Source organism: Schistocerca gregaria, chromosome 1, assembly GCF_023897955.1.
Source record: "Schistocerca gregaria isolate iqSchGreg1 chromosome 1, iqSchGreg1.2, whole genome shotgun sequence".
NCBI lineage: Eukaryota > Metazoa > Arthropoda > Insecta > Orthoptera > Acrididae > Schistocerca > Schistocerca gregaria.
This window is the reverse complement of record NC_064920.1, coordinates 840,690,576-840,703,163: the sequence shown is the minus strand read 5'-3', so window position 1 is coordinate 840,703,163 and position 12,588 is coordinate 840,690,576. Positions and strand designations below refer to the sequence as shown.

Sequence of the window (12,588 nt, the reverse complement as noted above, 5' to 3'; positions counted from 1 at the left end):
GCGCGAGGCATTACAAATACTCGCCTGCGGCCGAGGAAAAGCATACTTACCTGGCGTAGAGGATACCGTGATCATGAAGGCGGTTCCTCCGGGGTGAGGCTTGTCCATTGCACTTCGGTCGAGCTGACCCCCGCGATTACTCCAAATGCGAGTAACTCGGGCGCATAATTTTTGGTAGTCGGGACTGCGTTCGCGCTGTCCCGGTGTTAATCTGTAATGCAATCAAAGCCTTTTCTCGTCGTAAATGATAAGCACTGTCGGTGAGTTACTTACCAGCTTCTTGTAAGCGATGATGCCTCCACTAGAAACGACAAAATGCACTAGGACACGGCGTCGAAACCCACAGCCAGCGCACTCCTCGTTAACCGCGTGGCACGCGCGCTCCTAATAACAGCGGCAGCCGCGAGATGGCTCAGGCGATCTAACTTGGCTACGATTTCCGTATTAACGGTCGAACGGCCCCTTTTAGCGTTCTCTGTCCATAAACAGATTGTGCGCCAAACGTTATTCGAGGGCGCGGCATTCCCTGCAAGCACAGTGGCTGCTGTGGCGCGAGCCGGCGTACAGGGGCTGTCGGCCAGCCGAACGCTTTGGCGCCTGTGGCAAGGTACATGACGGGCCGGAAGCAAGCGTCTAGCGTAGCGTCTAGAGACTTGCAGACTTGCGGCACTTGAGGAGCTTGTGGGGATGTGAATCGAAGGAAGCAACATGACGAGCTGCACCGAAAACGAGAAACATCGATTCTAGCCAACAGCGCCCTGTGCTCCCAGGCGGCCACCCATCCTAACCCAACCTCGGTGATCGGACGAGAACCGGCGTATTTTACCCGTTTCTTACCCCGTTGCCGTTGGCGAGTGAATGCTGCAACGTGTGCGGCAAGTCAGCTTCGGATCCTCACTTAACTTCCACACACAGTGAATATCTTCCTGGCCATGACAGTTTCCCGCCTGCTCTAAGTAATGGCCTTTCGTCGCAGTGGTTGTGTTTCATCTGACAACTTTGCAGGCAACCCAAAATAACGCTTGGAAATGAGCAATTGAAGCACGAGGAGGACTGAAAACAGCCGCATGAAATTATTAAGCTCGGTTTCGATTGCAACAATTCCAATCAAATACTCACAGACACTAATTGCAGAGATAGGTAGGATTAATAAATTCGTTATTGAATCACTGAATTCACAAAAAAAAAAAAAAGAAATACACTTTCTTGTTTAATATCATTTCATTACACTTCAGAACTGTTACTACTTCATAAACAAGCAATTTAATTTGTCCCTACTTACTCCATGTCCAAGCAAAGAGACAGGGAGGGAGGGGTGAATGTAAGGCCTGCAGTAGTTTCAAATGTTTGCACATGTAAAAATACTCATAGCGACACCATAGTCATAAGATATTAATCATTTATGAAATTCCGCAAAAAATAAATTAATCTGCAGCAAGCAGTGTTGCCATTAGATGGCAATGGCATTGTTTTCACAGTGCTACCTAGTAGTGGTGCAGCCTAAAACGAATTAATCACTTCCTCTAACCTTTTCCATCTAGCTTAAATAATGAAGCATTATTTTTGTCATATACTCTCACATGCGTGAAGGAAATATCTCCACGTTCTGAATTAAAGTGAACACAAATTTTGTTCGAGCTTTCCAGATCATGCTCGAGATGAACAGAAAAAAGAAGTGTTACCTTACCTGCAAGAGTCTTCTGTTCCATCACCGTCCAATGGGGTAAGCTGCAGTTTTTTGCTGATTATTGTCTTTCCTTAAGAGCCTGCTGGCGTGATGTTTGTCCCTCGTGTACAACACCCACGAGTGCATACAGCTTCCTTAGAACATCTGAAAGCCTGAGCTTGGTCCTTCGGTTGCTGAGCGACAGACAAGGGCGATTGACAATGCTGCCGTATTTCCTAGCACTAAGGGCTCCCACGGAGGGAGCAAAGGTAAGAGCAATAATTGATTTTGTGGCTGGAAGAAACAGTCATTCAGCAAATCTCATTTGCCGTTTCGACATCGGCCGAGAAAGAGGGGCGCCTCGCAGGCGGAGAGGGTTGCTCGAAGGCGGTAACCCCGACATGGCCCGCCATCTCCCGGAGGGTGCAGTAACTTAACCCCAGCAACGGCCGGCGCCGCGCGTCGCGATGTCTTTCGCACGAAAAATGCATCTCTTTCTGCAGAGGTCCGTTATTGTGCCTGTCTGCGTGCTAACTCGACGGCCAACAGCGCGTTTCTAAGGAAGCAAGTGCATTCACGGCACCATGCTCTTCGCCGAATGCGACAACGTCAAGAGTTCTCGTTCCACTACGATAGCGCGAGGCATTACAAATACTCGCCTGCGGCCGAGGAAAAGCATACTTACCTGGCGTAGAGGATACCGTGATCATGAAGGCGGTTCCTCCGGGGTGAGGCTTGTCCATTGCACTTCGGTCGAGCTGACCCCCGCGATTACTCCAAATGCGAGTAACTCGGGCGCATAATTTTTGGTAGTCGGGACTGCGTTCGCGCTGTCCCGGTGTTAATCTGTAATGCAATCAAAGCCTTTTCTCGTCGTAAATGATAAGCACTGTCGGTGAGTTACTTACCAGCTTCTTGTAAGCGATGATGCCTCCACTAGAAACGACAAAATGCACTAGGACACGGCGTCGAAACCCACAGCCAGCGCACTCCTCGTTAACCGCGTGGCACGCGCGCTCCTAATAACAGCGGCAGCCGCGAGATGGCTCAGGCGATCTAACTTGGCTACGATTTCCGTATTAACGGTCGAACGGCCCCTTTTAGCGTTCTCTGTCCATAAACAGATTGTGCGCCAAACGTTATTCGAGGGCGCGGCATTCCCTGCAAGCACAGTGGCTGCTGTGGCGCGAGCCGGCGTACAGGGGCTGTCGGCCAGCCGAACGCTTTGGCGCCTGTGGCAAGGTACATGACGGGCCGGAAGCAAGCGTCTAGCGTAGCGTCTAGAGACTTGCAGACTTGCGGCACTTGAGGAGCTTGTGGGGATGTGAATCGAAGGAAGCAACATGACGAGCTGCACCGAAAACGAGAAACATCGATTCTAGCCAACAGCGCCCTGTGCTCCCAGGCGGCCACCCATCCTAACCCAACCTCGGTGATCGGACGAGAACCGGCGTATTTTACCCGTTTCTTACCCCGTTGCCGTTGGCGAGTGAATGCTGCAACGTGTGCGGCAAGTCAGCTTCGGATCCTCACTTAACTTCCACACACAGTGAATATCTTCCTGGCCATGACAGTTTCCCGCCTGCTCTAAGTAATGGCCTTTCGTCGCAGTGGTTGTGTTTCATCTGACAACTTTGCAGGCAACCCAAAATAACGCTTGGAAATGAGCAATTGAAGCACGAGGAGGACTGAAAACAGCCGCATGAAATTATTAAGCTCGGTTTCGATTGCAACAATTCCAATCAAATACTCACAGACACTAATTGCAGAGATAGGTAGGATTAATAAATTCGTTATTGAATCACTGAATTCACAAAAAAAAAAAAAAAAGAAATACACTTTCTTGTTTAATATCATTTCATTACACTTCAGAACTGTTACTACTTCATAAACAAGCAATTTAATTTGTCCCTACTTACTCCATGTCCAAGCAAAGAGACAGGGAGGGAGGGGTGAATGTAAGGCCTGCAGTAGTTTCAAATGTTTGCACATGTAAAAATACTCATAGCGACACCATAGTCATAAGATATTAATCATTTATGAAATTCCGCAAAAAATAAATTAATCTGCAGCAAGCAGTGTTGCCATTAGATGGCAATGGCATTGTTTTCACAGTGCTACCTAGTAGTGGTGCAGCCTAAAACGAATTAATCACTTCCTCTAACCTTTTCCATCTAGCTTAAATAATGAAGCATTATTTTTGTCATATACTCTCACATGCGTGAAGGAAATATCTCCACGTTCTGAATTAAAGTGAACACAAATTTTGTTCGAGCTTTCCAGATCATGCTCGAGATGAACAGAAAAAAGAAGTGTTACCTTACCTGCAAGAGTCTTCTGTTCCATCACCGTCCAATGGGGTAAGCTGCAGTTTTTTGCTGATTATTGTCTTTCCTTAAGAGCCTGCTGGCGTGATGTTTGTCCCTCGTGTACAACACCCACGAGTGCATACAGCTTCCTTAGAACATCTGAAAGCCTGAGCTTGGTCCTTCGGTTGCTGAGCGACAGACAAGGGCGATTGACAATGCTGCCGTATTTCCTAGCACTAAGGGCTCCCACGGAGGGAGCAAAGGTAAGAGCAATAATTGATTTTGTGGCTGGAAGAAACAGTCATTCAGCAAATCTCATTTGCCGTTTCGACATCGGCCGAGAAAGAGGGGCGCCTCGCAGGCGGAGAGGGTTGCTCGAAGGCGGTAACCCCGACATGGCCCGCCATCTCCCGGAGGGTGCAGTAACTTAACCCCAGCAACGGCCGGCGCCGCGCGTCGCGATGTCTTTCGCACGAAAAATGCATCTCTTTCTGCAGAGGTCCGTTATTGTGCCTGTCTGCGTGCTAACTCGACGGCCAACAGCGCGTTTCTAAGGAAGCAAGTGCATTCACGGCACCATGCTCTTCGCCGAATGCGACAACGTCAAGAGTTCTCGTTCCACTACGATAGCGCGAGGCATTACAAATACTCGCCTGCGGCCGAGGAAAAGCATACTTACCTGGCGTAGAGGATACCGTGATCATGAAGGCGGTTCCTCCGGGGTGAGGCTTGTCCATTGCACTTCGGTCGAGCTGACCCCCGCGATTACTCCAAATGCGAGTAACTCGGGCGCATAATTTTTGGTAGTCGGGACTGCGTTCGCGCTGTCCCGGTGTTAATCTGTAATGCAATCAAAGCCTTTTCTCGTCGTAAATGATAAGCACTGTCGGTGAGTTACTTACCAGCTTCTTGTAAGCGATGATGCCTCCACTAGAAACGACAAAATGCACTAGGACACGGCGTCGAAACCCACAGCCAGCGCACTCCTCGTTAACCGCGTGGCACGCGCGCTCCTAATAACAGCGGCAGCCGCGAGATGGCTCAGGCGATCTAACTTGGCTACGATTTCCGTATTAACGGTCGAACGGCCCCTTTTAGCGTTCTCTGTCCATAAACAGATTGTGCGCCAAACGTTATTCGAGGGCGCGGCATTCCCTGCAAGCACAGTGGCTGCTGTGGCGCGAGCCGGCGTACAGGGGCTGTCGGCCAGCCGAACGCTTTGGCGCCTGTGGCAAGGTACATGACGGGCCGGAAGCAAGCGTCTAGCGTAGCGTCTAGAGACTTGCAGACTTGCGGCACTTGAGGAGCTTGTGGGGATGTGAATCGAAGGAAGCAACATGACGAGCTGCACCGAAAACGAGAAACATCGATTCTAGCCAACAGCGCCCTGTGCTCCCAGGCGGCCACCCATCCTAACCCAACCTCGGTGATCGGACGAGAACCGGCGTATTTTACCCGTTTCTTACCCCGTTGCCGTTGGCGAGTGAATGCTGCAACGTGTGCGGCAAGTCAGCTTCGGATCCTCACTTAACTTCCACACACAGTGAATATCTTCCTGGCCATGACAGTTTCCCGCCTGCTCTAAGTAATGGCCTTTCGTCGCAGTGGTTGTGTTTCATCTGACAACTTTGCAGGCAACCCAAAATAACGCTTGGAAATGAGCAATTGAAGCACGAGGAGGACTGAAAACAGCCGCATGAAATTATTAAGCTCGGTTTCGATTGCAACAATTCCAATCAAATACTCACAGACACTAATTGCAGAGATAGGTAGGATTAATAAATTCGTTATTGAATCACTGAATTCACAAAAAAAAAAAAAAAAGAAATACACTTTCTTGTTTAATATCATTTCATTACACTTCAGAACTGTTACTACTTCATAAACAAGCAATTTAATTTGTCCCTACTTACTCCATGTCCAAGCAAAGAGACAGGGAGGGAGGGGTGAATGTAAGGCCTGCAGTAGTTTCAAATGTTTGCACATGTAAAAATACTCATAGCGACACCATAGTCATAAGATATTAATCATTTATGAAATTCCGCAAAAAATAAATTAATCTGCAGCAAGCAGTGTTGCCATTAGATGGCAATGGCATTGTTTTCACAGTGCTACCTAGTAGTGGTGCAGCCTAAAACGAATTAATCACTTCCTCTAACCTTTTCCATCTAGCTTAAATAATGAAGCATTATTTTTGTCATATACTCTCACATGCGTGAAGGAAATATCTCCACGTTCTGAATTAAAGTGAACACAAATTTTGTTCGAGCTTTCCAGATCATGCTCGAGATGAACAGAAAAAAGAAGTGTTACCTTACCTGCAAGAGTCTTCTGTTCCATCACCGTCCAATGGGGTAAGCTGCAGTTTTTTGCTGATTATTGTCTTTCCTTAAGAGCCTGCTGGCGTGATGTTTGTCCCTCGTGTACAACACCCACGAGTGCATACAGCTTCCTTAGAACATCTGAAAGCCTGAGCTTGGTCCTTCGGTTGCTGAGCGACAGACAAGGGCGATTGACAATGCTGCCGTATTTCCTAGCACTAAGGGCTCCCACGGAGGGAGCAAAGGTAAGAGCAATAATTGATTTTGTGGCTGGAAGAAACAGTCATTCAGCAAATCTCATTTGCCGTTTCGACATCGGCCGAGAAAGAGGGGCGCCTCGCAGGCGGAGAGGGTTGCTCGAAGGCGGTAACCCCGACATGGCCCGCCATCTCCCGGAGGGTGCAGTAACTTAACCCCAGCAACGGCCGGCGCCGCGCGTCGCGATGTCTTTCGCACGAAAAATGCATCTCTTTCTGCAGAGGTCCGTTATTGTGCCTGTCTGCGTGCTAACTCGACGGCCAACAGCGCGTTTCTAAGGAAGCAAGTGCATTCACGGCACCATGCTCTTCGCCGAATGCGACAACGTCAAGAGTTCTCGTTCCACTACGATAGCGCGAGGCATTACAAATACTCGCCTGCGGCCGAGGAAAAGCATACTTACCTGGCGTAGAGGATACCGTGATCATGAAGGCGGTTCCTCCGGGGTGAGGCTTGTCCATTGCACTTCGGTCGAGCTGACCCCCGCGATTACTCCAAATGCGAGTAACTCGGGCGCATAATTTTTGGTAGTCGGGACTGCGTTCGCGCTGTCCCGGTGTTAATCTGTAATGCAATCAAAGCCTTTTCTCGTCGTAAATGATAAGCACTGTCGGTGAGTTACTTACCAGCTTCTTGTAAGCGATGATGCCTCCACTAGAAACGACAAAATGCACTAGGACACGGCGTCGAAACCCACAGCCAGCGCACTCCTCGTTAACCGCGTGGCACGCGCGCTCCTAATAACAGCGGCAGCCGCGAGATGGCTCAGGCGATCTAACTTGGCTACGATTTCCGTATTAACGGTCGAACGGCCCCTTTTAGCGTTCTCTGTCCATAAACAGATTGTGCGCCAAACGTTATTCGAGGGCGCGGCATTCCCTGCAAGCACAGTGGCTGCTGTGGCGCGAGCCGGCGTACAGGGGCTGTCGGCCAGCCGAACGCTTTGGCGCCTGTGGCAAGGTACATGACGGGCCGGAAGCAAGCGTCTAGCGTAGCGTCTAGAGACTTGCAGACTTGCGGCACTTGAGGAGCTTGTGGGGATGTGAATCGAAGGAAGCAACATGACGAGCTGCACCGAAAACGAGAAACATCGATTCTAGCCAACAGCGCCCTGTGCTCCCAGGCGGCCACCCATCCTAACCCAACCTCGGTGATCGGACGAGAACCGGCGTATTTTACCCGTTTCTTACCCCGTTGCCGTTGGCGAGTGAATGCTGCAACGTGTGCGGCAAGTCAGCTTCGGATCCTCACTTAACTTCCACACACAGTGAATATCTTCCTGGCCATGACAGTTTCCCGCCTGCTCTAAGTAATGGCCTTTCGTCGCAGTGGTTGTGTTTCATCTGACAACTTTGCAGGCAACCCAAAATAACGCTTGGAAATGAGCAATTGAAGCACGAGGAGGACTGAAAACAGCCGCATGAAATTATTAAGCTCGGTTTCGATTGCAACAATTCCAATCAAATACTCACAGACACTAATTGCAGAGATAGGTAGGATTAATAAATTCGTTATTGAATCACTGAATTCACAAAAAAAAAAAAAAAAGAAATACACTTTCTTGTTTAATATCATTTCATTACACTTCAGAACTGTTACTACTTCATAAACAAGCAATTTAATTTGTCCCTACTTACTCCATGTCCAAGCAAAGAGACAGGGAGGGAGGGGTGAATGTAAGGCCTGCAGTAGTTTCAAATGTTTGCACATGTAAAAATACTCATAGCGACACCATAGTCATAAGATATTAATCATTTATGAAATTCCGCAAAAAATAAATTAATCTGCAGCAAGCAGTGTTGCCATTAGATGGCAATGGCATTGTTTTCACAGTGCTACCTAGTAGTGGTGCAGCCTAAAACGAATTAATCACTTCCTCTAACCTTTTCCATCTAGCTTAAATAATGAAGCATTATTTTTGTCATATACTCTCACATGCGTGAAGGAAATATCTCCACGTTCTGAATTAAAGTGAACACAAATTTTGTTCGAGCTTTCCAGATCATGCTCGAGATGAACAGAAAAAAGAAGTGTTACCTTACCTGCAAGAGTCTTCTGTTCCATCACCGTCCAATGGGGTAAGCTGCAGTTTTTTGCTGATTATTGTCTTTCCTTAAGAGCCTGCTGGCGTGATGTTTGTCCCTCGTGTACAACACCCACGAGTGCATACAGCTTCCTTAGAACATCTGAAAGCCTGAGCTTGGTCCTTCGGTTGCTGAGCGACAGACAAGGGCGATTGACAATGCTGCCGTATTTCCTAGCACTAAGGGCTCCCACGGAGGGAGCAAAGGTAAGAGCAATAATTGATTTTGTGGCTGGAAGAAACAGTCATTCAGCAAATCTCATTTGCCGTTTCGACATCGGCCGAGAAAGAGGGGCGCCTCGCAGGCGGAGAGGGTTGCTCGAAGGCGGTAACCCCGACATGGCCCGCCATCTCCCGGAGGGTGCAGTAACTTAACCCCAGCAACGGCCGGCGCCGCGCGTCGCGATGTCTTTCGCACGAAAAATGCATCTCTTTCTGCAGAGGTCCGTTATTGTGCCTGTCTGCGTGCTAACTCGACGGCCAACAGCGCGTTTCTAAGGAAGCAAGTGCATTCACGGCACCATGCTCTTCGCCGAATGCGACAACGTCAAGAGTTCTCGTTCCACTACGATAGCGCGAGGCATTACAAATACTCGCCTGCGGCCGAGGAAAAGCATACTTACCTGGCGTAGAGGATACCGTGATCATGAAGGCGGTTCCTCCGGGGTGAGGCTTGTCCATTGCACTTCGGTCGAGCTGACCCCCGCGATTACTCCAAATGCGAGTAACTCGGGCGCATAATTTTTGGTAGTCGGGACTGCGTTCGCGCTGTCCCGGTGTTAATCTGTAATGCAATCAAAGCCTTTTCTCGTCGTAAATGATAAGCACTGTCGGTGAGTTACTTACCAGCTTCTTGTAAGCGATGATGCCTCCACTAGAAACGACAAAATGCACTAGGACACGGCGTCGAAACCCACAGCCAGCGCACTCCTCGTTAACCGCGTGGCACGCGCGCTCCTAATAACAGCGGCAGCCGCGAGATGGCTCAGGCGATCTAACTTGGCTACGATTTCCGTATTAACGGTCGAACGGCCCCTTTTAGCGTTCTCTGTCCATAAACAGATTGTGCGCCAAACGTTATTCGAGGGCGCGGCATTCCCTGCAAGCACAGTGGCTGCTGTGGCGCGAGCCGGCGTACAGGGGCTGTCGGCCAGCCGAACGCTTTGGCGCCTGTGGCAAGGTACATGACGGGCCGGAAGCAAGCGTCTAGCGTAGCGTCTAGAGACTTGCAGACTTGCGGCACTTGAGGAGCTTGTGGGGATGTGAATCGAAGGAAGCAACATGACGAGCTGCACCGAAAACGAGAAACATCGATTCTAGCCAACAGCGCCCTGTGCTCCCAGGCGGCCACCCATCCTAACCCAACCTCGGTGATCGGACGAGAACCGGCGTATTTTACCCGTTTCTTACCCCGTTGCCGTTGGCGAGTGAATGCTGCAACGTGTGCGGCAAGTCAGCTTCGGATCCTCACTTAACTTCCACACACAGTGAATATCTTCCTGGCCATGACAGTTTCCCGCCTGCTCTAAGTAATGGCCTTTCGTCGCAGTGGTTGTGTTTCATCTGACAACTTTGCAGGCAACCCAAAATAACGCTTGGAAATGAGCAATTGAAGCACGAGGAGGACTGAAAACAGCCGCATGAAATTATTAAGCTCGGTTTCGATTGCAACAATTCCAATCAAATACTCACAGACACTAATTGCAGAGATAGGTAGGATTAATAAATTCGTTATTGAATCACTGAATTCACAAAAAAAAAAAAAAAAAGAAATACACTTTCTTGTTTAATATCATTTCATTACACTTCAGAACTGTTACTACTTCATAAACAAGCAATTTAATTTGTCCCTACTTACTCCATGTCCAAGCAAAGAGACAGGGAGGGAGGGGTGAATGTAAGGCCTGCAGTAGTTTCAAATGTTTGCACATGTAAAAATACTCATAGCGACACCATAGTCATAAGATATTAATCATTTATGAAATTCCGCAAAAAATAAATTAATCTGCAGCAAGCAGTGTTGCCATTAGATGGCAATGGCAATTGTTTTCACAGTGCTACCTAGTAGTGGTGCAGCCTAAAACGAATTAATCACTTCCTCTAACCTTTTCCATCTAGCTTAAATAATGAAGCATTATTTTTGTCATATACTCTCACATGCGTGAGGAAATATCTCCACGTTCTGAATTAAAGTGAACACAAATTTTGTTCGAGCTTTCCAGATCATGCTCGAGATGAACAGAAAAAAGAAGTGTTACCTTACCTGCAAGAGTCTTCTGTTCCATCACCGTCCAATGGGGTAAGCTGCAGTTTTTTGCTGATTATTGTCTTTCCTTAAGAGCCTGCTGGCGTGATGTTTGTCCCTCGTGTACAACACCCACGAGTGCATACAGCTTCCTTAGAACATCTGAAAGCCTGAGCTTGGTCCTTCGGTTGCTGAGCGACAGACAAGGGCGATTGACAATGCTGCCGTATTTCCTAGCACTAAGGGCTCCCACGGAGGGAGCAAAGGTAAGAGCAATAATTGATTTTGTGGCTGGAAGAAACAGTCATTCAGCAAATCTCATTTGCCGTTTCGACATCGGCCGAGAAAGAGGGGCGCCTCGCAGGCGGAGAGGGTTGCTCGAAGGCGGTAACCCCGACATGGCCCGCCATCTCCCGGAGGGTGCAGTAACTTAACCCCAGCAACGGCCGGCGCCGCGCGTCGCGATGTCTTTTCGCACGAAAAATGCATCTCTTTCTGCAGAGGTCCGTTATTGTGCCTGTCTGCGTGCTAACTCGACGGCCAACAGCGCGTTTCTAAGGAAGCAAGTGCATTCACGGCACCATGCTCTTCGCCGAATGCGACAACGTCAAGAGTTCTCGTTCCACTACGATAGCGCGAGGCATTACAAATACTCGCCTGCGGCCGAGGAAAAGCATACTTACCTGGCGTAGAGGATACCGTGATCATGAAGGCGGTTCCTCCGGGGTGAGGCTTGTCCATTGCACTTCGGTCGAGCTGACCCCCGCGATTACTCCAAATGCGAGTAACTCGGGCGCATAATTTTTGGTAGTCGGGACTGCGTTCGCGCTGTCCCGGTGTTAATCTGTAATGCAATCAAAGCCTTTTCTCGTCGTAAATGATAAGCACTGTCGGTGAGTTACTTACCAGCTTCTTGTAAGCGATGATGCCTCCACTAGAAACGACAAAATGCACTAGGACACGGCGTCGAAACCCACAGCCAGCGCACTCCTCGTTAACCGCGTGGCACGCGCGCTCCTAATAACAGCGGCAGCCGCGAGATGGCTCAGGCGATCTAACTTGGCTACGATTTCCGTATTAACGGTCGAACGGCCCCTTTTAGCGTTCTCTGTCCATAAACAGATTGTGCGCCAAACGTTATTCGAGGGCGCGGCATTCCCTGCAAGCACAGTGGCTGCTGTGGCGCGAGCCGGCGTACAGGGGCTGTCGGCCAGCCGAACGCTTTGGCGCCTGTGGCAAGGTACATGACGGGCCGGAAGCAAGCGTCTAGCGTAGCGTCTAGAGACTTGCAGACTTGCGGCACTTGAGGAGCTTGTGGGGATGTGAATCGAAGGAAGCAACATGACGAGCTGCACCGAAAACGAGAAACATCGATTCTAGCCAACAGCGCCCTGTGCTCCCAGGCGGCCACCCATCCTAACCCAACCTCGGTGATCGGACGAGAACCGGCGTATTTTACCGTTTCTTACCCCGTTGCCGTTGGCGAGTGAATGCTGCAAACGTGTGCGGCAAGTCAGCTTCGGATCCTCACTTAACTTCCACACACAGTGAATATCTTCCTGGCCATGACAGTTTCCCGCCTGCTCTAAGTAATGGCCTTTCGTCGCAGTGGTTGTGTTTCATCTGACAACTTTGCAGGCAACCCAAAATAACGCTTGGAAATGAGCAATTGAAGCACGAGGAGGACTAACACCGCGATCTAGTGT

At 49.3% G+C, this 12,588-nt stretch overlaps 6 non-coding genes across 6 annotated transcripts; all 6 read left to right on the top strand.

Annotated features, from left to right (window-relative positions):
- The first annotated feature begins 42 nt into the window (after window positions 1-42).
- On the top strand, window positions 43-205 carry LOC126291774 (U1 spliceosomal RNA). The gene has a single exon (XR_007551868.1). It is a non-coding gene; the product is annotated as a U1 spliceosomal RNA (small nuclear RNA).
- A 2,138-nt stretch (window positions 206-2,343) lies between these two features.
- Window positions 2,344-2,506, top strand: LOC126291770 (U1 spliceosomal RNA). The gene has a single exon (XR_007551867.1). It is a non-coding gene; the product is annotated as a U1 spliceosomal RNA (small nuclear RNA).
- Window positions 2,507-4,646: 2,140 nt separating this feature from the next.
- LOC126291763 (U1 spliceosomal RNA) lies at window positions 4,647-4,809 on the top strand. The gene has a single exon (XR_007551866.1). It is a non-coding gene; the product is annotated as a U1 spliceosomal RNA (small nuclear RNA).
- Window positions 4,810-6,949: 2,140 nt separating this feature from the next.
- Window positions 6,950-7,112, top strand: LOC126291755 (U1 spliceosomal RNA). Its single transcript, XR_007551861.1, has one exon. It is a non-coding gene; the product is annotated as a U1 spliceosomal RNA (small nuclear RNA).
- Window positions 7,113-9,252: 2,140 nt separating this feature from the next.
- LOC126291747 (U1 spliceosomal RNA) lies at window positions 9,253-9,415 on the top strand. The gene has a single exon (XR_007551859.1). It is a non-coding gene; the product is annotated as a U1 spliceosomal RNA (small nuclear RNA).
- A 2,142-nt stretch (window positions 9,416-11,557) lies between these two features.
- On the top strand, window positions 11,558-11,720 carry LOC126291742 (U1 spliceosomal RNA). Its single transcript, XR_007551858.1, has one exon. It is a non-coding gene; the product is annotated as a U1 spliceosomal RNA (small nuclear RNA).
- Window positions 11,721-12,588: the final 868 nt, after the last annotated feature.